Source organism: Dipodomys merriami, unplaced genomic scaffold (genome assembly GCF_024711535.1).
Source record: "Dipodomys merriami isolate MVZ:Mamm:240054 unplaced genomic scaffold, mDipMer1.0.p SCAF_1, whole genome shotgun sequence".
NCBI lineage: Eukaryota > Metazoa > Chordata > Mammalia > Rodentia > Heteromyidae > Dipodomys > Dipodomys merriami.
Genome location: NW_027202270.1, coordinates 134,356,694 through 134,379,511, shown reverse-complemented (window position 1 = coordinate 134,379,511; position 22,818 = coordinate 134,356,694).

Below are 22,818 nucleotides of genomic sequence, written 5' to 3'. Positions count from 1 at the left end.
CTTACTAAGTTGCAGAACAGGAGAAAGAAGTGCATGACTGACTTCAAATCTCTGCTTTTCCCAGAAACTAAGACTCTCCCTCAATAAATTTGTTTTTGCTCCTTTTCTGATTCTATGCAGTCTGCCTTAAGTAATCAAAGGACGATTAAGAAAGAGGTGACATGGGACAAGAAATTTTCATGTCTTTGCTTCTCTGAGTAGACAGATGACAAGGCTTTAATTGTGGAAAATAAAAATGCACAGTTTTTCTGTACTGGTTTACATTAGTTACTCCCTAAAATCTTATCAGAAAGAGAATCTTCTTTCTAATATTTTAAAAGAAAAAAATCATTTGCTTCTGATCTGGAGAGTCAGAAAAACCTACCCCTGATTTGGGTATGCATTTACATGGCCAAACTTTGTTTAGTTGGTTTCTCCTTGAGCTTTATACTTTGGGCTCCAGTTAAGATGTAAGATATGAGGAAGGCTGGGTGTTGGTGGCTCATGCCTATAGTCCTATCTACTCAGGAAGTTGAGATCTGGGGATTTCTGTTTAAAGCTAGCCCAGGCAGGAAAGTCCGTGAGACTCTTGTCTCAAATAGATGACCAGAAAACCAGAAGTGGCACTGTGGCTCAAGTGGTAGAATGCTAGCCTTGAGCTGAAGAGCTGAGGGACAGCGTCCAGACCCAGAGTTCAAACCCCATGACCAACAAAAAAAAAAGAAAAAGAAAGAAAATAAAAAGATATGAGGAGGGATTTGGAGCCAGAGAAGGTAGCTTAGTGGGGCCCCAAACTAACTGAACATTCAGTAACCCTGCCCTTCCCAAAGTCCTCTTCTCCAGCCATGGCTACCTCTGTGGAGTATTTCATGTTATATTTTATATCCATTGGTGATTCTATTTGCCTCAGAGCTGGCTTTTGGATGTCTTCTGGCTTATAAGATTGGCTGCTGGTAGATCCCTTGGGTAGGTTAGTGAGATGTGAGAGACCAGCCTCAAAGCCCGGTAAATATAAGTACTTAGTCACAAGATGAAGGTTTGAGTGGCTAGGGGTGGGAGGGGGAATGCTATAAGATTCCTGGGTAACTCAGAAGCCCATGTGGTTTTATGGACAGTTAGTTTTTATTCTTTATAAGTACATTTCTTTGATCTATTGTGCTTTACAAACAGCGAGTTATCCCCACATACATACTTTAGTATAGTTCTGACCCTCAATCTATAAAATCTTCCCAATGTTCATGATTATCTTTTGAGGAGTAGTTTATTTTTCAGATAAGCAGATAAACATAGTATCACAAGCCAGGCTCCCAACCATGTTAATTTGGCCTTTTATTCAGAGGTGGCTTTGAGCTCTTGGGGTCTAGTGCTAACTACTCCTCAGGCAGACTTAGATCAAAAACTTCTAGTAGAAATAGCATCTCTTAATCTCATTGCAGCCCTAAGACCTCTCTACTCAAAGAATCATCTCCCACTGGCTAACACTAAACTTAGCCTGACCCAAGATGGACTCTCATCAAAGGGCTCAGGTTCAATGGAGTAGGGAGGGGAGTTAAATTGGCCCAAACTCCTCTTTATAAATTCTCCTTCCACTTTCTGTCCACACACTACAGAAACACAATGAACTATACATCTTGAAAAACCTGTAGGAATGTAAACACAATGAAAAAGTAACAGTGAAGTTATACTAAGCACTTTCCCTGAGTGCCAGGCACTGTTTTATTGATATTTAAAACTACTCTGGGAGACAATTGCTATCATTATCCCTGTCCCAACTGATAAGAAAATAGACACAACAGGATTAAGTAATCTCAATAAGTGGCACCTGGATGAGGGGCATGGAGGAAAACATAGACCTAAATAAATCCTTCCTCCTCCCAAGGGAGCCTCCCAAACACAACTTCTAATTTCAGTAATAACTAATACAGTTTCATGATTAGTCATCAACCAGGACAGTATCTGACATAAGCAGAATCATTAAATCCAACTCAGCTTCCAAGCCCATTGTAAGATGTTCAAGCCATGTGATTCCCCTACTAGATCCATTTCCACAAGCATTTACATTTGATTTATGTCCTTCCTTATAATGGTTATTCTGTTCAACAATTTTGTTAAAGTATAACATGTACAAGGGGAAGTGCACAAATCCCAAATGGTACAGTCTGTGGATTTTAAACAGGGTGAATACACCCATGGAAACATCAATGACATCAAGAAACCAAGCACTATTAAGACAGTCGTTGCCCCTTTCATAGGAGCCTCCCAAACAGCATCTCCACTCCCTGAGGTAAGCTATTATTCCTTCTAGATATCACTGTAGACTATTTTTGCCTATTCTTGAGTTTCATATAAATGGAGTCATACTTTGTATATTCTTTTATATCTGACTATTTTGCTTTAACAGTATGTTTGTGAGATTCATTGGGCATAATTATAGGTCATTCATTTTCATTGCCTAATAACATTCTAATGTTTATCAATACACCATCATATATTAATTCCACTCTGCATAAACACTGCAGTTGTTTCTAACTTTGGATTATTATAATGTTGTTATGCCACTTTCATACATACATTTTGGTGCACATTTGATGCATTTCTATTGAGTGCGTATCTTGCAATGGAAATAGGGCAAGTGCTACTAAACTTTTCTAAAATAATGGTGTCAGTTTGCACACCTACCAGCAGCATATGCAGTATGTGAAAGCTCTGGGTTTTCCACATTCTTACAAACACTTGGCATTTTCCATAGCTATTCTGGTAGGTGAGTTGTGGGAACTTGTTTCACATTTGTTAACACTGTTTGTTTAATGCTTTGTGTTTGTTGATACTGTTTGTCTAATGCTACTTAAACAGTTTTAAAAGCACCTGGGATTTGTTGTATTCAAGTATCAAAGACACACAGGAATTGCTTTTGGACTCACAATTCCCTAGAAAGAGGAGGTTGTCAGGAGACAGAGAGCAAGGTGATAACATAGGCAGGAAATTTTTATTGTGCATTTCCTGGGATGGAATTGGTAAGATAGAATAACCCAGTTTGCAATTAGATCAAGTGATATTAGTAGTCTATGGAACATTACAGTGGTCTACGGAATAGAGATTGTCCCTAGTTGTCTAGTGTTTGGCCCTGGCATGATGAGGCCAGGGAGATGATAGTTCTGAATGTGAGCAACCAATGAAGAACAAAAGAGAATGAGCTCTGGATTGATTGGTTTGCCTTTAAAAGGTATACTCAAAGACAAATGGTTTAATGTCTCTAGCAATAAGGGCTCTTCAGGATCAAAGGTCCCACCAGGATCATCATTTATATTCTGATGTTAAGCATCAGAATATAAAAAAATAAAACCATAGCCAGATACTGGTGGTTCATGCCTGTAATCAATCCTAGCTACTCAAGAGGCTGAGATCTGAGGCTCATGGTTCAAAGCCAGCCCAGGCAAGAAAGTCTATGCAACTCTTATCTCCAATAAACTACTCAGAAAAAGCCAAAGTGGCACTGTGGTTCAAGCTTTGAGTAAAAGAAGCTCAAAGAGAACCCAGGTCCTCAGTTCAAGCCCCAGGACTGGAAAAAAATAATTAAGTAATTAATTAAAACATAGGGTTAATTAACATCTTTTTGTATGCTGATTGGACATTTGAGGATCTGTTTTATAACATATCCATACAAATCTCTTTTGTCCTATTATTTTTCATTTGACATTCTGTCTTTGAATAATTGATATGCAAGACTTCTTCCAATTTTTTTTTTTTGAGATACTGGAGATGGAACAGCCCAGGGCCTCCAACATTTTAAACAAATGGTCTACAAGTGAGCTCTAGTTCCAGTCCTTTGCCTGTTTCTTTGTTTTGTTTTGTTTTTGGTTTTGTTTTTACATAATAAACTTGGTAGGCTATAAGGTACTATAAAAATAGCTACCCATTACATGGGTTGGTTTTTCACTCTTAGTAGTGTCTTACAATGAATCAAGTTCTCAATTTTAATGTAATCCACTCTTATCAATACTTTTCTTCATAGCTAATATTTTAAAAAAATATTTGCCTGCTCCAAGGTAATGAAAATGCCCTATGTTATATGCTAGAAGTCTTTTTGTTTTACCTTTTATATCAAGAACATCTGGAATTCTTACATATGGTGTGATAAGTAAAAATTCAAATTTTTCAACATGTATATATAACATGTATATATACAATTTAATCTCTAATTATATAATGTCTTCCTAATTTTCAGTGGCAATTTGTTTTAGATTAGATGAATACTTATGTGTGGGTTATGTGTAGGTTTGTCTTTCACTGGTCATTCACCGTTTACAGGCAGCCCACATTCCTTGGCCTATGGCTCCATCTCACTCTGAACTCTGCCTCTGGTGTCTGATCTCCTGATCCTGACATGTATGCCTCACTCTTGTTAGGTACCTTGTAATGAAGTTGGGCTCACCCAGGTAACATAATTTTCTCATCTGAAGATCCTTAATTTATTCACCATCTACAGAATCCCTGCTGTCATGTACAGTACTATATTCATAAATGTCAGAAATATTGACTTTGGAAATATGGACTTTGGAGCCATTCGCCATTCTTATATCTACCACGAGTAATACCAATTAGAATTCAGTGCCATCCTCCTTATAACTGAGCTAAAAAGTAGCTAGAGACATTGAATTTCAAATGGATTTGACCACCCATTTATATTTTATCTTTAACACTGTTAACAGAGCTCTCACGCCGAATAAATGGCATTTTAAATCTCTAGGAAACTCCACATCATATTCTGAACAAGAAAATAGACAAGCCCATCTTAGTGTCATTTGAGACTTAAACATTCTTTCCAGTTACCCAGGCTTCTCTCTTAACAAAATCTGTTTCAAAAGAATTTATATTGCCCTATAAGTGTTGTAGAAATAAAAGTAGGAGCTGGGCACTGGTGGCTCATGCCTATAATGCTAGCTATTCAGGAGGCTAAGATCTGAGAATCACAGTTCAAAGCCAGTCCGGGCAGGAAAATATGTGAGACTCCAATTAACCACCATAAAACCAGAAGTGACACTGTGGCTCAAGTGGTAGAGTGTTAATCATAAGCTGAACTGCTGAGGGACAGTGCCCGGGCCCAGACTTCAAGCCCTACTACCAACAAAAAAAAAAAAAAAAGAAGAAGGACAGTTAGGTCATCTTTTTCTAAAAGTGCTAGATATTACATTTTTCTCAAATAATTTAAAAAAATTCTCAAGTTAAGCTATAAACTACTATATTAGCTACGTAACTGTTTCTCACTCATCCATTCTTGTCTTTCATAATGTCTTCTTCCTTTTATAGATGTAGTCCTGTCCTGTCCAAGGCTCCTTTTATTCATTTGCCAACTTGGGACACCCTTCTTGTTTTCATTATTAACATCTAAGGACTTGAGGTAAATATGTCAGGTAGACTGACCTAAGCATTATTGCAACAAATTACAAAACTGGAGTGGACAAACAACAAATTTCATCTCTCCCTCATATATAATCCAATGCAAGTTGGAAGGATGCGGTGAGTAGCCACATGTTTCACATGGTCATTCAGGGACCTAGGATTCTTTCACCTGGATCCCTAGTACTTTAGTTCCATACTACTCTGACGTTGTGAAGTTTTCTCTTTTCAGCCATAGAAAGATTTCACAAACCAGGCCTAAAAGTGTCATATGTCACTTCTGCCCACATCTGAATAGCTGGAATCCAATCACCTGGCCATACCTCGTTAATTACATGAGTTTCTTGGAAAGAGAGGTTAACTCTTGAGACACAGAAAGAAAGAAAAAAACAACAGCATTTGTGAAAAGGTAGCCAGTTTACATAGCAAATGGATATTAAGTTACATTATGTTATATTTATATATGAGAGAGCATAGCATGCAATGATATTGATAATATGAAAGTTAGAATATCATCCATATGCCCAGCAACAAGGATTTTGGTGTCACTAGAACACTACCTCATATAATGTTTGCCCAATAAATGTTTGATGATGCATCATAGTGAATTGGAACTAAAACAGTCCTTGGAGATCATTTAATTGAAACCTTTTCACTTTAAATGTGAAAAATCAGAAAGCTAGAGATACAAAGCACTTTGTCCATGTGCGCTGGCAGGACTGGGACCCATTAATAATCTCATATCCCAGATTAAGCAACACATTCTTTTTAAACTTACCTATTTCCCAGACCAAAGGAAACACTCTTTTTTAACAAGCTGATCAGAAGTTGCACATCTGAACACGTATTATTTGTCCCAGTGAAATCTCATTGGGAGTTCCTACACAAATCAAATTCAGCTGCCATCTTAAAAAATTCATGGGGCTTCATTTTAGGAATAGCTTTCATGGCCTATGGCATTTTTCCTAGCATTTCATTAATGGTGGCTGGTAAATATTCATCCTTTGAAGATAGATTTGATTTTGAAAAGTAAAAGTTGTTTGGAACCTATTTGGAAAGATAAAAGTTGAATATAGGTGGCCCAGCTGTGCGGTACTGGTTAAGGGTCAAAGAAAAAAAAAAGTGACATTGTGTTTTACTTTATGATGCACAGGTACAAAGACAGAAGTTTCCCCATATGATTTGCCAACCAGCTTGGGGAACCATTTCCAAAGAGATGATGTGTGAGCATTTTGAGCAATGTAATCATCATGGGAATAAGCTCATGGAGTCCTAAGGTGACTAGTTTAAAGAGAAATAATAGTTTTCAAAATGTATGTGTAATTCACACGACAGAAGTGTCTACATTGCAAAATGTCCAAGTTAACTTTAAAAGCCTTAAGTTTCTACTAAGAAACACAAAAGAGTTTCAGGTCTACATTAGTTCCCTGTTCAGGGAAACAGACATATTATATGAGAAAGAAATGTTATTTTAAAATAGGGAGAAGACTTGTGAATAGAATGATAAAAAGTTGGTAACCTATTCTACTCTTTTCTGGAAAAGTATATAGGAAAATATGAAGACCAAAGAATACAAACTGGCTAGATACTTCCTTCATGTTCTACTTCAGGAGCTAAGAAGATTCAAAAAGCAACCAAGGATCCAAGAAGAAGCCCCAGGACCCATCAGAAATCTCCAGATCAGAAGACATCTTTCCTCCTTAGAGATTATAAACAAACAAACTAAAAAAACCCAACAGCCTCTTTAATAAATAGTACTGGGAAACAGATAGCCACATGCAAAAGAATGAAACCCTTATCTCTCACTAAATTCAAAAAAGCTAGGCAAAGTGGATTTAAATTTTAAAAGAGAAATTCATAACTCTGAAACTACTAGAACTAAATACAGAGAAAAGTCCCGCAGGGGCTGGGAAGGTGGCTCAGTGGTAGAGTGCTTACCTTGCATGCATGAGGCCCTTGGTTCAATTCCTCAGCACCACATATGCAGAAAAAGCTGGAAGTGGGGCTAGGGCTCAGGTGGTAGGGCACTGATCTACAGCTGAAGAGCTGGGGGACAGCGCCCAGCTCCAGAGTTCAGGCCCCACAACCGACAAAAAAAAAAAAAAAAAGTCCTGCAACACTAACTAGTAAAGGCAAGGATTTCTTAAATAATACCTCAAAAGCACAGGCAACAAAACCATATATAGACAAATAGGATTGCATCAAACTAAAAGTTTTCTGTATAGCATAGCAAACAACAGAGCAAAGATACAATCTGCAGAATCAGAATGTATTTGCAAAGTATACACTGTGTGTTTGTCACATTCTGCCACTGTGACAAAATACCTGAGACAATCAACTTAACAGAAAAAAGACTTACTTTGGCTCATAGTTTCAGGGTTTCAGGCCATGGTTGTCTGGCTGTATGATTTTTAAACTTGAGGCTAGGTAGAACATCACGGCGGCTAAGAAGCAGAGAGCAGGGAGCAGGGACAGGCCTGGGAACAAGATATACCCTTCAAAGCCACACATTCAGGAACCTACTTTCTCCCACTAGGTCCCACCTCCTACTAGCCCATTCAGCTATAAACTTGTCAATGGGTTTATCCAGTGATGAAGGAAAGACCTCATTATTTAGTCACCTCTCAATAACACCTCCATCAGGGACCAAGCCTACAATACATAAGCCTTTGTGGGAAGCAGGTCATATCTAAACCACAGTGTGATGATTCCCTCCCAAAAAAGAATACAAAATGTGCAATCAGAAACAGAATTAAATGGCTGATTATTAAGAATAGGGTAAAATATTTAAGACAGACCTCTTCATAGAGAAAAACTCCAGGTTAGTCATTAAAAGGAAATCTCAAAGCTAAAGGCTTGAGTCAAAGTAGAGAGTTAAGCACCTGGATGGCTGAGCTAGGCATCTGCATTTCTAAGGATGGCTTATGTCACCTCGGGGCCTTTTGGGGAGGTGATGTTTTCCGAAGGCTAAAGCAGAGCCCTCCTAGCTCACACCCCACTGAGCCAGGTATCTACACTTCAAAGGAAGGCTTGCCCCACCTCCAGGCCTTGGAGCTGGGTGCCCAGCCCCCATCTCCTGCCTAGGCACTAGCATGTCTGCAGGAAATTATTTGGACTCAGCCACCTTACTTTGCTTTGATGCCATTCATAATTACTCACTGCTAGTTATGCCTTTAAATACCCTGACTTCATTGCTGGTCCTCACTGTCTTGGTATAGTGGAGGTCAGTCGCCATGGCTAGAAAATGATTCCTGGCCCTATTGACTGAGTGTTGGTGACTCCTTTTGCTGGGTTTGAGCCCCACTGGCCCCGGGAAGCTGGGATAGTTCACATGGCACAGCCAATAAGGGCTTAAAATCCAGGGTTTGTTTGTTGTGCCAGTCCTGAGGATTGAACTCAGAGCCTCCTGCTCTTGTTTGGATTTCAGTGCTCAAGGCTGGTGCTCTACCATTTGAGCCATACCTCCACTTGTGGCGTTTTGCTGTTTAATTGATAATAAGAGTCTCACAGACTTTTCCACCTGGCCTAGCTTTGCAACTTGATCCTCAACTCTCAGCCTTCTGAGTAGCTAGGATTATAGGTGTGAGCCACCTGCCAAACAGGACTTAATATCCAAAATAAGTAAGGGATTCAAGTAACTTGATTAACAGCAGCAAGTTTAAGGTACAAAAAAGAGCTACCTAGATATATCTCAAAAGAAGAGATACAAATGGCCAAGAAACATATTAAAATATTCAGCATCACTAAACATTAGGGAAACACAAAACCACAATAAGTTATTACCTTACCAGTTACAATGGCTACTATTAAAAAATTCTAAATGTAAGTGGTGAGGATGTACAGAAAATGCAATCCTAACATATCATTGGAATGTAAATTAGAACAGCCATTATGGGAAACAGTATGGACACTCCTTTAAAAAATTAAAATTAGAGGAGGTTCCGGGAAGATGGCAGAGGAGAAGCTGGAATCTGAACAAGCTCTCGCATAGAAAGCAGTTTTAGAGTTCCAGTGAACAGTCCTAAGCCAGAGAATCACACCAAGTGTGCCATCACAGGACAGAGAGTTAGACAAGAGAGGGAAAGCCAAGGAAAGAAGACACATCTGAGCGCTTGCCAGCAGCCGCTGCGGCGGCGGCGGCGGCAGGGTCGCGGCGGAGACCGGAGACCATAGCCGGGGCCATACCTGAGCGCTCACACAGAGAGTCCGGGACCAAGGAGCCAGACGCAGCGGGCGAGCGGATTCTACTCAACACCAGCAAGAACCGACAAGGAGCGGACATCTTCATCCTGCAGTTTGCAGACCAGAGACAACCCAGGATCCAAGACTCGGCGTGAGTACAAGCCCGACGTCCTCACTCCTTCTCAGGGAGCAGAGGAGGGAAGGCCACCCCTCCCCCCCCAGCACCTCCATCTTAGATACCGACAAAGCTCAGAGGAGCTGCCAGCTCCAACTCAGGCCTTGGAATAAAACGAGTCATTTAGCAGGTCACAAGAACTTAACAGCGAAGTGACCTGCCAGACTCAGCTCCATCCAGGGAAAAGTCACCCAGCTCAGGCGCCAGCCATTGGAGTGCCTTGCCTCACTGGGTAACCAGAGCCAGAGGCTGCCCCTCCCTCTAGCAGCCTCCACAATCAATTGAAAAACAGAAACCTGAGAATGGCTCCAGGCTGGGCTCTGTGAGTTTTTTCACAAAATAGCCCCAGGGAAAAGCTACTGATTGTTGAAAGGCCTCAACTCTACCCAGAACCTAGCCTCACCACTGCATCCCCCTCTTTTGTGATTCTCAAAGCAGATCACCCTCCCATTAAACTAATCTGGGAGGGGGATCTCAAAATCTTGGGTAAAGCAGAGCATTTTTCTGCCTGTTGGAACTAACTGACTTAAGAAACCAATCAAGCCACAGGACCTCAAGCTGACCAGAGACTCCAACATGAGGCTGGTTACAGACAAAAGGGAGATACAGGATTCTTCCCACCCCTCCCAAAAAAATCAAAAAAAAAATCAAAGAACTTTTTTTTTTTCTTCTTCTTCTTCTTTTCTTTTTTTTTTTCTTTTCTTTTTTTTTGGTACCTTATATATATAAAATTTTTTTTCCTTTTCTAAAAATTTTATTAATCTTTAATTTTTGCCTTTTTTGAAAAAAATAATTGTTTTCCAGTAACTTTTTTTCCTCTTATAATTTTTATTTTAGGAATACGTGAATGTGCGTTTTCCTTTCTTTTCTTGTCTTCTTTCTCTTTTTTTTCTTTCTTAACTATCTTTTTGTTTTTCGTCTAGCTCTACTGAACTTCTGATTTTTTTTCTCCCTTTCTTATCCTTCTCACCTTTTCCTCTCTTTTGATCTTCTTTATGTGACTTAACTCTTGTCCTGCACATCCTCAGATAAACCCGTAGTTAACTAGTAGACCCTATCCCCCATTGTGTACACACTTAATCTACAAATTTATTACTCAATTCAAAACCTCTGAGACTTAAATTCCTTAATAGCAGTACTACCTCTTTATACCTATATAATATTTTAAGCATTTTTTAAAGTTTTTCACTTCTCCTCTATGTCCCTTCCCTTCTCTTAATATACTCACATTCCTCTCTAAATAGATGGTCTTTTAATCTCCATAATAATATTAATTTTTAGGTTTCTATTTTTTTCTGGTCTCTTTTCATTTCCCTTTCCCTTTCTTCTTTTTTTCTCTCTCTCTACTTGCATCCTACCCAACCTATTTCCTGCATTGGGATTAGGACATAGTTAACTCTCCCTGTGCCTCCCCACACCAATCTATGCCTATTTTTTACCCACATCTCTCCCTAACCCTAATAATTTCTGGTTTTCCAAATTCTTCTCTGCAGTTCGAAGCCCATTAACATATAGTTGTTTGATGTTGAATAGATATATCTGTTGAACTAGATTGTATCTATAGACTATTGACTGTACAAATGCAAACTTTGATTGATGGTTGCCTTAAGATAGTGTTCTAGCACAAAACTGGTGCTATTTTCATCTCAAATGGGCAGAGTAAGCCGGAAAAACACAAGAAAAATGGCAAATCCGGATATCTCAATTCCCAATCTTGATAATCAGGTCAGAACAGATAATGAATAATCCAGAGGAGAGTTCCCAAATAGCTCTACAAACACTGCTGGCAAACATGATAAATGAGAAGTTTGACAACTTACTAAGGACTCTGTATGAGCGTGAAAGGGAGAGAGAGGAGGTATCCCAAAAGTTTATACAGGAATATCATAAGCGTGAGGAAGCTACTCAAAAACTGATACAGGAGTTGCGTGAACAACTTGAGAATACTCAAAGAGAAAGGGAGGAATGGTGTGAGCAGTCTGAGAACACTCAAAGAGAACTGCAGGAATCCCACGAATGGGAGGAAAGAGAACTACAGGAAAAATTAAAATTAGAACTACCATATAATCCAGGTATCCTACTACTGGATAGCTATCCAAAAGGAAATGTAATTAGTATGTCAAAGAGCTATCTATACTCCTTTAACACTATTCACAATATATGGAATCAATGCAAATGAATGCATGAATGCATAGAAACATTTAATACACACAGTGGAATATTATTCAGCCATAAAAAGAACAAAATTCTGCAATTTGTAGCAACATGGGTAAAATTGAACATTTTTATGCTAGAAAACTAAACCAAACACATAAAAACAAATACTAGATAATTGTGGTTACATGTGTTCATTTGGTGTCTAAAAAAGTTTTTTTCATAGAAATAAAGAGTAAAATAATGGTTACCAGAGTCTGGGAGGGAAGAGAAAAGAGAAGCTAGAATGGAAATTGGGTGCAAAGTTACAGTTATAAGTTATGCTGTTCTTTGCATAGTAGGTTTACATTGTGTGATAACTAGAGTAATCAGTAATGATTATTTCGAAATGGCAAGAAGAGAGGCTTTTTAATATTCTCATCACAAATAAATGCTTAAGATGTGGATGTGCTAATTACCCTGATTTGTTCATTATACAAAAGTCTACTTGTACCAAAACATCATGTTGAACTGCAGAAATATGTATAATTATTATGCATCAACCATAAATTAAAGTTTAAAAAACAAAGTCCCTCAATGAGATTCTACAAAGCAGGGGGGGGAGACAATGGAATGCAGGGTTCTAACATGGGTTATGCTAAATTAAACCCAGGAAGAGGGAAATCAGAAATTTGAAGTGTGGTTGCTTTTGCCTTGTTCATCTACCTAAGAAATTAAGTATCCATCGTCCTTACTTCATACTCACACCTGTCTTCTTTTGAGAGCTCCACACACATTGTCCTGACAATCCAATCTAAATACTTTTCAATCCCATAATCACACACTTTTGGTCAATTAGCTTCTTGAGCAAGGAGGACACATGTGGAAAGAAAGGAGGTACAGGGCAGTGCTTCCTTAGTGTTACAAGGATCTTTTCTGATGCAAACATTTATCCTAGGAATGAGAATATATGAACCTATTACCACTAAAATAATTTTCTAAGGACTCAGCAAAACCCATGGCTAGCCTCTTCTGCCCACAGAATTACACAAAAAGAGACACGTCACCATGATTCCATTGTGTCTGTGTCCTCAAGCTGAGTTGGGACACTTAGCCAAGAAGCCGTCAGGGGTCTTGCTGCAGCGGTTGAGTTTTTCAAGATCACACTTGTGAGCACACTGGCCTTTGTGCTCATACTTGGCTGGGAAGTGCCAGAACCCTGGTATGATCTCCCAAATGTATTGTTTATAGAAACCAGCATTATGAGGTTTCAAATTTCATTTCCCCATAATCACCTCTTGACTACACTGTCCTCCGCTAACAGCCCCAAGCTGATGGTTCTGTGTGCCCAAGACTCCACCTGGGCTGAGAGACCCAGCTGTGCTTTTTCCTGCCTCTTACATTTTCAAAAGTAATAAAGTCTCAGCAATTGGAATTTAGCTGTCAATTTTGCTGAAAACGCAGTAGGAAAATTAGAAACCATTTCCCAGCCTACAGAAATGTGGGACTCAACAAATGCTAACAGGAACAAAAAGTTATGGCTACGTGGTGAAGTCAGCAGCCAGGACCAAGGCTCAGGAAGACAATCTATAGACTGAGAAAAAGACATTTTAGAATAGTCATCTTCCTGTTTTAAAGAGGGCTTTTCTGATAATTGAGAATTGTTTAAAATCTGATCTCCTCTGTTAAAAATCAAAACAAACAACTTTAAAAATGCATAAAACAGATTCCCTGGAGGCCACTATAACCTAGAAAATACTATCATGCAAGCTTCTGCAGCTGAGTTTTTATTTGTACTTAGCTTCAGAAAGCCAAAGCCCTAGGGGTTCTGAACCCAAGGTTCATTTATTCTTAATAAGCTCAGTTCCAAGGCCCTGTCAGCTTCTAGCTCATGACAATACTGCCAGCAGTCAGGGTAGCTCAAGTCTAAAGATGAGTGAGGATCTAATTGAGATAAAGAAATAAATGTTGACTTCTGTCAACATTTGTTAATGTTAAGAGACCACACTTGGTGTTTTTAAAAGTTCATTCAGGCCTAATACCAGTGGCTCACCCTGTAATCCTGACTCCTTGGGAAACTGAGATCTGAGGATTGTAGTTTGAAGCCAACCTGGACAATATAATCTATGAGACTCTTATTTCCAATTAACCAGAAAAAAAGCCAAAAGTGGAGCTGTAGCTCAAGTGGTGGAGAACTAGCCTTGGATAAGCCCCAAGTTCAATCCCCAGCCAAGATATTCTCTCTCTCTCTCTCTCTCTCTCTCTCTCTCTCTCTCTCTCTCTCTCTCTCTCTCTCTCTCTCTCTCATTCATTCAGTATGGATTCTCAGCCCCCAAAGAATGAGAATTTCTTGATGCTAATCAAGTTGTCAGCAACAGGCAGTTCCTCAGAGTGCCCTATCCACAGAACTGGTATGCTAGCTGTCAGGAAAACTGGTCCTGGTCCACAGGGCACAGAAGACTTAGCAAAATCTTGCTCTCTAATGGAATCTCCTTATTATCAGAGTGTTCAGCTCAAATGATAAAGTCATAAATTCACAGGAATTTGGTTTAGTTTTTTCCCCGCTTAGCTGCAACCCTGGTCTGTATAGTCTTATAAGTCTCCTGACCTCTCCCCAGCCTTGCCTGAGTCACTTTGGATTCCCAGACTCCGTGATTTAAGTGATCTCCATAGTCTCTAGGTCAGCCCTATCTCATGCAAGAGCAACACATGTTGCAGCAGTCAGTAGTAAAGATGGTGGAGCAAAGGAACAGAGTAACTGTTCCAGAACTACTGGTTCTGGTTACTGGCACACCAAGCATGGCTTCCTGTCCCTGATGGGCTTAGGTTCTTCCCCTAACAGAATATGAAGAAGGGCTCATTGGCTGAGGAGACATCAGACATCAAGAACAGAGGGACATTCTTCGCAGAAACAGTGTAGTGACATTAAGTCTAGGAAACTTTTCTAATTTCTTGCACTAACCCATCTTCAATCTAGCCCAAATATGGCTCTGGAAAGTCCCAGAGTTTTGCTTTCCACTGACCTCAGAATCCTGTAGCCTCCCAGGGTGCCTCACTGCAGACCCACACTTGGAACTGGATTGATCATTTGGCTTAACTGCCTCCAGAATCAGTAGAGCCTGTGTCTATTCAGCCTGTCTAATCCCATAGGTGTTCAAGCAAATTCAAACATCATAAACACTCAGATGTTCAGATGAGAGTGTTTTCACGCTGCTCTGACACAGAGTGGTCAACATGAGCTCTGCCCCCGCCTGATGAGAACATATTGGTTCTGTGATCGAACTCCCTTCCCTATGCCCAATGTTGGGGAAGTTTGTTTTAGCTACCATTAGTCAGAGGGATCAATGTGAGCACAGCAGTTCCCAAGGAAAGGGAGCCTCTCTGTTACAGCCCTAAGACCTTCCCCAGAATCACTTCTTACTCATTCAAGAGCGCCTATCCTTCCAGATAAGCTCTTCTTGTCTTGGTGTAGCACCCATTTCTTCTCTTTTGCATTTTACAAATACTGACAACCAAAGGTTATAGTTGTTGATTCAAAATAACGATAAGAGGATAAACATCCTGTGGATTAGCCTTCATGTAGCCATCTCCCAAGATAAGCATACATAAAAAAAAAAGAAACTCATTGTATATACCTCGACCTTGTTTTTAAACTAAGAGAAGCCATCTTTTACAGAGCATGTACCATGTACCACACATGACTCTGGAATAAGCAGAACAGGGAGACAAAATGTCAAGGTAGCATGAAGGTAAGTGTCAAGGCAGAAATAAACACAAAGAACATGATAGGGAATAACACTTAGCTGAATGGAACAAAAGCCAGCCACAGCAGCTTTAGCAAGTCCAAACTTCCCAACACATCTGTCAGAAAGCAAGGGCAGGCTTTGAGAATTTGGCTTCATCTCCTCCTAATTCATCTTCTATAACTGCCTATGCTCAAACAAAGACAGAAACACACATCCACACAGAATCTCTGCTAGTATAGAGTCTCTGCTAGTGCATAAGATGCCTTTGTAAAAATCAATAAAATTACCTCCACTGGGGAGCAAAGTAACATAAAGTTCCCTTTTGGGTGAGCCAAGTGTTTGACACCAGAGCATGGACTGAAGTTGAGCCCTTCATCAGTCCCCTGGGTCTGGCCCAATCAGCATCCCCATCTGCCATTTAGTGCCCTGACTATCTTCTCATCTCCTGGTATTGTTGCAAGGTGAGTAAATAGGAGAGCCACATTTTGAAGGATCAAATCTTGAAGTCGTTATTGGAGGGCTCGCAGTCTGCAGGCAGCCAATTGTTACAAAGGCTGCAGCCCACAAATACACTTAACACAGTTAGGAAGCAGGCCAGAGAAGAAAGAAAGAACAAAAACAATACCAACAAACCAATTCAGCTCCAATGGAGAGCAAAAGTGACCAGGGAACAGACAAGAGGCAGGAGACAGGACACAAACAGGGAGACACATGGCATGGGAAAACGGCTCCTGTGTTGGTCCGGCCCTAAAGAGGGTGAGGTCAGAGGGCAGGGTCACAGGGAGCTCCCAGTCCCAAGCATTGGACTGACAGTAACCTATCAGCCAAGTGCTGCCCCTGCCTTCTGCCTCTGTCTCAGACATGCCCATCACCTAGAAGTGGGGACTGCACCTTCTCCCACCATGAAGACAAAATGCGGGACCCCACCATCCACCATGTGACCAAGACGGCACCTGCCAGACCTGTTCTCCCTACTTCAGTATTGCCCAGGTTAGCCTTAATCCCTCAATTGTCTCTTCTACACATTGGACCACTGATCTCTTAGGTTCCTTGGATCCAGCATCTTCTATAGTTGATAGCATTCATTCTTAGGCAAGAGAGATGGGAGCTTCCAATTTAAATCACATCTAGCCAGCACTCCTTTTGCAGCCTCTACAAAGTTTCCACTAATATAGATACACTAGACCAATGACAATGAAAAGAAAGGAAAAAGTGCCAAAATATAGGAAGAACTTATACTAACTGTAGAAAGCTGAACTGAGAAGACTGATTTACTTCACAGTTCAGTTCTAGAAGCCGAACAGTCTAAAATTAAGGGTTCTCTGTGTGGTGAGGACCTTGGTATTCTGTCATCATATGACAAGAGCAATCAAGAGAGCAATCGAGAAAAAGAAGATGCAACGGTGGAGGCAACAATGCTCAGTAGGAAATGTACTCATTGCCTTGCTCATGTAACTGTAACCCCTCTGTACAGCATTTTTACAATTTAAAAAAACGTACAAAAAAAGAAACTCCACAAAAAAAGAAAAAGAAAAAGAAGATGGTTAGTTCTTTCCTTAGCAGCCCTCTGGAGAGCTAGCCCACTCCCAGGATGACAGCATTAGTGCATTCCACCCTCGTGACCTAATCACCTATGAAAGGCCACACTTCTCAACACTGCTACATTGGAGACTTAATTTCCAACACTGAATTTCAAGGTCATGCTGAAACCATAGCAATGACCCTGAGTGACAGGTGCTAGTGACAATGCAATGGGAAACAGAGACAAGAAACAGTAATGGCTCCTGGTATGTTTACTCTATTTTGTATGATAATTTATAGTTTCTTTGAATTTGAATATTTCTCTTGCTTTTGCTTTTGTTTCCATTGTTAGTCACACTAGTCTTTTGTAATAAACTTGTCTGCAGCAGTTTTGACCCATTTTATTCTTGATATTCTTTATTTGTAACGTCCACTTTTGTTTGTGTGGGGGTGTAGGGGGGAGTAACTGGAGCTTGAACACAGGGCCTAGGCACTGTCTCCTAGATTTTTCACTCAGGACTGGCACTTGAAACCACAGCTCCATTTCTGGCTCTTTGTTAGGTAACTAGAGATAAGAGTCTCACAAACTTTTCCTGTCTGGGCCAGCTTTGAAATGTAATCTTTAGATCTCAGCCTCTTGAAGCAGAAGCCACTGGTGACTAGCTTAACTTCTGTCTTAAAATAATAATAATAATAATAATAATAATAATAATAATAATAATAATAATAAACCTTAATCCTACCAGGGATTTGTGAACTTCTTAAGGCTTTTTTGAAGAAATATTTTAGTTTTGTTGATCTTTTTAACTGTAACTTTTCTCCTAGTTAACTGATTTTTGTAATGGTTTATTATTTTCTTTCTTCTATGTTGCTGGGCATTTCTAATTTTTTTAACTTTATAATTTAGATGCTTATATTATTTTAGGCCTTTCTCTTTACTATGGGCATTCTAGGGTATACATTTCCTTCTAATGTACCACACACATTTAAAACCATAAATTTTTCCTCTGGGGATCACCAAGTACCACAAGGTTTATTATTGTTCTTTGGTTTTCCATTCTTAATATAAAAAAATCCTGCAAGAAATTCTTAAAATCTGTATAGTACTACAGTTTTCAATAATCGCAATTTGTTATTGATTATCTAAATTTTTCAATAAATATACAACAGTATTAATTAGTACTAATAATATTATGGATAATCTGAGCTTATACTTGTTTTAACATCTAAATACAAAGTAGTGTGACCAAACAGGTCACATAGCTGACAAGCTATTAATTTGACAAAGAACTTTATCTTATTTTCTTTTATCCTAAATAAAAATTATTTCCAAATATCCTTGGGAAGTTAATTTCCTATCTCATATGTGTGTGTATAAATCTTTAATAAAAATCTGTCAAATGCTTTATTCAGTTGTTCCTTCTTGCCGTAATACATTTTAATTCCCATTGTTTCTAATACTTAGAAGTAATAAAATTTACAAACATGAGCATTTTCTTGAGTTATCTGTTTCAGTTCTTACTTTTTTAGGATTGCAGTCATAAAACACTGTCTTACAATACCAAATCTTTAAAATGTGTGACTTACTTAATTGCTTAGAAACAAGTTTTATAAATGTCATATGATAACTTGGTGTGAATGTGTATTACCTTTTGGGGGTAATATATGCCCATTAGGACAGAGTTGCTATTTTTATTGTTCAAATCTTCTATATTATCATGGATATTTTGTCTACTGATCTGTTATTGAGAAATATATGTTAAAATCTCACGCTTTAGTTGTAACTTTGTCTATTTATCCTTGAAGTTTCATCATTTTAAATGTTTGGGAAAAAAAGGAGGGGGGACTGGACACCAGTGGCTCTGGTTCATATTGCTAGCTACAGAGGGAGCTAAAGAGATCTGGAGGATCTTGGTTCAAAGCCAGGCCAGGCAGAAGAGTCTGCAAGACCACATCTCAATGATAATAATAATAATAATTATAATAACCAGCAAAGAGCAGAACTTGAGGCATGGCTCAAGTGATAGAAAGCCAGCCAAGCAAGCAGGAACCTTGGTACTAGCAAAAGAAAGAAAAGGAAAAGGAAAAAGGGTGAACCAACAATGATACTCACAATGACACTATGTTTGAAATGAACTTTACAACTTGGGGGAGTTAGGGAGTCGAGGGGGGGGAAGGACAGTGGGAGAAAATGCGGGAGGGGTAACAATGTTCAACATGAATTGTACTCATTTCCTTAGTTATGTAACTGTAACCCCTCTGTACATCACCTTTACAATAAAAAAAGAAAAAGACGTCAGTTCCTTAAAAAGATATTAAAAGATTTACTAGTGAAGGCTTTTGCCTTAAAAATCTAGTTTATCTGGTCACAACTTTATCTTGTCTCAGCATGTCTTTCTACCAGGAAGATCACTATGAAATAAGAAGGCTCTTTCTTAATTCTACATTGACACATCTGTACTGGATCTGGTACCAGAACTGCTGCCACAGAACCTGAATACGAGTGTGAATGCTGACTCAAATCAAACAAGAATAATATAGAGAAACAGAAAAATGAGTCTATTCACTGTTTTGTCCAAAACTTATAAAAGGAAACTTCTCAATCCATTGTCACTTTGCCCATAATAGATAGTGTCCCAACTTAAGAGAAAGGATTTTCAAAAGCCAGGAAACATGCACGTGGACATTGCTCTTTCCAGAACCAGGAGTCATTCTCCTGGTGGCAGAGCTCTGTCATGATTCCTGAGAGGGCCATGTACATGCCAGCATATATTTCCTGCAGAGATCCTATCCTTAGGGCTCAGTTAGAGCAATGAGGAACATGTACTACATGAGGGAAATATCAATGCAGGTAACTAGCCCCAAATTTCAGTTCCATATGAAATATGCTTATATCATGGGAGAAACAAAGACTCCTGATGAATGAATATTCTGGGAAATCTTCAAGCTAGCAAAATTTTGAGCTGGCAGATGTCACACTATGTTCCTAACTTGTGTTTTCTTCTGCATCATAACATTCATTCAGTCTTCAGTGTACATGAAGGCAGAGGAACCAGAAGATTGGGTCCTTACTCTGTAATGTGCAGGTCACTGAGGACATGATGGAACTTACATATAAGACAACTATCCTTTTGGTTAGTGGTCCCCCAAAATGAAGGGGTTTCTTTCTCTATGTTGCCTATTTAGAGAGGGGAGGAGAAGTCATAGGACATGCAGAAGTTGTCAGGGTTTTAAAAGAATCTATGTGCTAATAAGCATATGTTTCCACACAGCTGGACTCCAGAGTAAGCAACAACCAGTGAGTGCCCATTCATTTTGAGGCATACGGCTCTCTACAAAGTATGTTCTGAGACATAAATCCCCTTGACTGTCATCGCTGTGCCCCAAATACAGAATGACTTCCATTCCCAAGAGCCATACAGGCTTCCTTGCCCACCGTGTTTCTTGAAGGGTCAGATAGTAACTATGTTCAACTTGGAAAGCTACAGAGTAATCATCTATTATTCACCTCTCCATTATACAATTACACAATTTTACAATTATGGTCACTATAAACAATAGTGCAGGCATGAGATTCACCAGCCTCAGTTTACTGTCCCTGGCCTCACAGTCCTATACTGTCCTATAGTGTGTCCTAGAGTCTCTAACCTCATGGATAAAGATTTGTAGTTTAGTATCCCAGCTCACTATGAAACTGTGCTCTCCCCTCCAGTCACAGAGGAACCATGATAGTGCTCCCATTCCTTTTCTTCTTCCTCTTTACATTTTAAAAGCATATGATAATACATATTTTTATTGTCAAGGTGATGTATAGAGGGGTTACAGTTACATAGTAAGGTAATAAGTACATTTCTTGTCAAACTTGTTACCCCTTCCCTCATGTTTCTCCTACTTTCCCTTCCCCCTACGCACCCCCCCCAGTTGAACAGATCATTTCCAACATATTATCTTGCATATGTTGCTGTGCCTTTGCTCCCCCTTGTCCTTTGTCTCACCATTCTGTTGTTCCCCTTTCTCCTCCCTAATTCAGATAAATGTATACACAATACCAGGGTTCCATAATCAAAAACAGTGACAGCAGGGGATATACCATAGGGGGAAGAACATATAAAAGAACCAAAAAAATCACACAGTACATTAAAAACAACAACAACAAAGAAAAACATCTTGTATCCATGTCCTGGAGTTCATTTCACTTAGCATCATCTTATATGGTCATATGTACATAGTTCATCTGATAAGCTTATCCAAGATGTATACTAATTATTGAAAATAAATGGGACCTATTTTTCTTTGGTTCTAGCTTACTTCGCTTAATATGATTTTTTTCCAAGTCTTCCCATTTCTTAACAAACGGATGGTGTCATTCTTTCTGATGGAAGCATAGAATTCACACACACACACACACACACACACACACACACACACACACACACACACACACACACACACACACCACATTTTCTTGATCTATTCATCTACTGAGGGGCATCTAGGTTGGTTCCATATCTTAGCTATGGTAAATATACAAATTTGACTATGTCAAAATAAATGTATTTTGTTTCTATCATTGAAATAATTTTATAATTGTATGAATAACCAATAAGTTTTTATCAAACTCCAGCAAAAACACATAAGCTTAGCTATGAAGCCAAAAATAAAAGCTGAAAGTCAATGCAGTGAAATGAATTTTTAAAAGATGATAAGGAGTTGGACACATGGGCCGAGAAGGTGGCTCGGTAGTAAAGTGCATGCTTTTGCTGATGTGGCTCGGTAGTAGAGTGTATGCTTTTGCTGATGGTGAGCTCACCCCCCAGCATCATTCAAAAAAATGAATAGCTATCTTTTTGTACATAAATGCAAAGAGAGATAAACATTATGAATTTAAGTAAGCATCAGGATAGTTGAAAAGCATCTACGTTCTCCCTGTGTTTTTGCCTACTAGCCTGGGGTTAGCCAAGACTCTCCTACCGTATGGTTATACGTTTCTAGGTCTTGGTAGGATCTGATTTGTGCACATGAACCCCCTCGGCGTCTTCCTTAAGGATTCTTATTTTCATCTAAACAAAAATTCTTCAATGCAACTACCTATAAAGCTTCAAACTTAACCAGACTTTAAAAAAACCAAATACATGTTATTTGATATCATCATGAAAAATAAAAATGCAAAAAGCAAGTAGTCCTGATAGATACACATTTTAAAAATCAAACTTCTTTTCATTCATGGCTGCCTTACTCTAATGAGTTAAACTATGAGACAGACAACTAGGACAGACCTGGGAGCCTGACAGTTCACAACAATCCAAATAAATGTTGCAGATTGCTTAGTGCTGAACATCAGGAAGAAGTAGGAACGTGCTAGCTGAAGACTAAAGGCAGACCCATGCAGCAGGGAGCAGTCTCAGTGTTTGTAGGGGTCAGCCTATGCAAAGTGTGAGGTTTAAATAAATACAAAATATGTAAAAGTCTTGGAGATCAGGAAAGCCGTGTGCAAATCTTGGGAGCTAACATTATTGTATAAAGAAAGGGTTTATGAACCTGAACAGAGGAAAGTTGATGACCTCATTCAGGATTTAGGGAGTGCTGGTTCAGCAATGAGTAGAGAGAAAACAAGGGCCCTAATGTGTCTTTGAGAAGTCTCAGACTTGTCTAGGCTGCTATTCTCCTGTTCAATAAGGGTCAGAA